The 2,974-nt window shown below is 34.9% G+C and overlaps 1 long non-coding RNA gene across 1 annotated transcript in view; it reads left to right on the plus strand.

The window, feature by feature from the left end:
- The first annotated feature begins 2,750 nt into the window (after positions 1 to 2,750).
- The window catches only part of LOC108796864, a 3,557-nt gene continuing 3,333 nt past the window's right edge, over positions 2,751 to 2,974 (plus strand). The window contains exon 1 of the long non-coding RNA XR_001941837.1: positions 2,751 to 2,852. This is a non-coding gene — a long non-coding RNA (uncharacterized LOC108796864). The remainder of the gene's footprint in view (positions 2,853 to 2,974) is intronic.

Below are 2,974 nucleotides of genomic sequence, written 5' to 3' on the forward strand. Positions count from 1 at the left end.
GTATTAATATCTAATATTGGACAAAAAACAACAACTTTACCTATAGCAGCCTATTTACTCAGCCTGCAGAATGATGACATTGCATCTGCCCAGGTATTTAAGGACTAGGTATTTCAGGCTAGGCGTACAGAATTCTTTCCAGTAGGAAAATAGGCATTCTTTACTGTCTGTCATATATGACATATATTGGATCTGTAAATGTATAAATATATATGTAGAGAATGTATTTATAAACTGCTTATAAGAATACCTTGCGTGTTCTGACCACATATTATCAAAGCATCCATGCATTCCATCATATAACATTCGGTTCATAAATATCAGCATTTCAATGATAAAAGGATATATATTTCTTAATATTTGCGTATAATAAAAGTTTATTGAATTTTAGGAGTGTGTTACGTTTTTCTGCTGTCTAGTATTTGAATCTGAAAATGTTGAACTCTATAGTGAGCAACATTATAATTAGTATATAACAATACATATATATAGATATATATATAGATATATATATATAAGCATTATATTTTTTTCTCTGCATGAAAAAAGACATACAGTGCATAGACTAGACACACCTAACATTACCAGTGTGTTTTCATTTTATACAGGAGGACAGGATAATAATATGCACCACCTTATGCAGTTTTTCTACCTTTCTACCTTTCCATTCAATAATAAATATGTTATAATACCAAAATACACACAGCATGGGCTAAACTGGTATTCTTTGGCGTTGCTAAATGAATTATAGTTATATTAGTGGACGTTAGTAAATCTTTCAATCTATAATAATTGAACAAAAAGTCCATGTTGGAATGGGCAAGGCTGAAAAATACAATACACATTCTTTAATGTACACATATGTATGTGTGCTGATCATACTTAAAGATGTGCATTCTACCACGTATGTTTGGTATCATATGGAGATTACATTTTTGTTATCACTTTGTGCTTTACTGTTGAAGTTTAACTCCTCTCTGCAGCATTCTCCATGGACCCTAATGAGGAAAATCTAGCAAATCCTGCTGAATAATTTATACAGTACAGAATATCTATGCAAATCAGGTGGTGATCCTTGTATAATAAAGTCACGTGGTGCAGCCAGCCAGACAGGCAGCAGTCTGAACAATTTGCATGTCATAGCTGGCAAGATTAACCATTCTCCACTAAACTGGGAGGTGGCTGACCATGGGGCACCGTGTGGCAGCTTTCCAAATACTGGGGACAATGGTAGGAAAGGAAAATTATGCTCATAAATGGTTATCATAAACAACATTATAATACGATCATATATTATTTTAACCCAAACTGTAAAAAAACAAGATACACCAATCTATGGTATACTGGTAATTAAATTCATATTGCATTATTCTCCTTATATGTTAATGATTAATAAAATAGCAATGTTCACAAGCTAAATACATGGATATCTGGGAATTGTAGGTGTTGAACAGTTGCATTCTGGATCATAATGTAAATGTGCAGATGACGATGTAATTAATAAGAGGTGACTGGCAGGGAAGTGTGACAAAAGATGGACTGGCAAACTGGCATCTATGAACTAAATAGTCATTGCAGTCATTTCTAATTGATGAGTAGTATAAAATAATCAAAAACCTATTATGTGTGATAAATGAACTAAATCAAAGCGTAAATAAAACAAAGTACTGCAAATGGCAGTGAACCCTATCATTATTTTCTAAATTTTCTTAATGTGAGTCTTTGATCTCATAAGTGACACATTTTGAAGTGTAAGATGTGTGGTCTCAGAAAATAAGGAGTATACAGAATTTCAGTATACCATATGCATTGTACAAGGTATGTGCTTATAGGTTTAACAATAGGTAATGCAACACTGCATGAATGTGTGAAGGCAGACCTATAGATAGATAGATAGATAGATAGATAGATAGATAGATAGATAGATAGAGAGATAGATATTCATCTTTTCTGTACATAAGCAATTATGACAACATTCACAAATGTTAGTCTTAAATATTCCTATGACAGGGCTGCAATCTCTTAGTCCTAGCAATGCATAGCAATTACATGTAATCTTAGTAACTCTGTACTTACTGGACAATTTTTTCACTTTAAATATTCTACATATTACAGAGAGTATGCCACTGCATGTGTCGTATTCTGTGGCCCTGTTCCCTACATGTCCAACAAAGAGGTAAAAAAAAGCCTATATATACAGCCAGTATAACCTTATAGAGGATACAGATACACAAAGGAGCCTTACCTAAGATGCTATAAGCTCAGTATATCTACAAATATAGCTATAGGTTTGCCTACGTCATACTGGACATCCATGCTATGAAGGAGTACATTTCACAATTTTACAACTGCTTATAATTGTACTGACTAAATTTAAATTTCCATTGCCTAAAAGAAGATGAAATTATGTGATTACTCAGTATATGTAAAATAAATGGGAAGCTTTGTATGTGTGTGTTTTATGTATATATGTATATATATATATATACATACACACACAGACACATTTTTACATTTGTTTTTAAGATATTTACCACTATATAGCAGGCAGACTTATATAAGCGCCTAAAAGTCATACTAAGCAATAAATCCAGGTGCATGTGTAAGACGTTCAGCAGAACACTAGTGTACGGAGACTTGGAATATATCTCTATAAATCCCAGTTTATCCTCTTTCCAGTTCAATACACACAGTGGACAGGTTAATGAGGATGCCACCTCCCTGTGAGAAGAAAAATGCATTAAAATGTGTATCCAGCTGACCTATCCTGGGGTTTGACGTCAGGACGCAGCACTGCGTGTAGGCAAGTAGGAGAAACTTTCCAAAATGGATGTGCAGCTTATCCCAGTGAGGTATGGAGAGCTGGCTTCAGGAGTTCGTGAGGGAGACTGGCTAAGGGGTAGGGAGCCCAGAAGCCTGCCCTTCCAGGGCTTGGGGGGGGGGGGTGATGCGTGTGTGGGGGGGGGTTAAGAGG

Source organism: Nanorana parkeri, unplaced genomic scaffold, assembly GCF_000935625.1.
Source record: "Nanorana parkeri isolate BGI_ZX_2015 unplaced genomic scaffold, ASM93562v1 scaffold1183, whole genome shotgun sequence".
Classification (NCBI taxonomy): Eukaryota; Metazoa; Chordata; class Amphibia; order Anura; family Dicroglossidae; genus Nanorana; species Nanorana parkeri.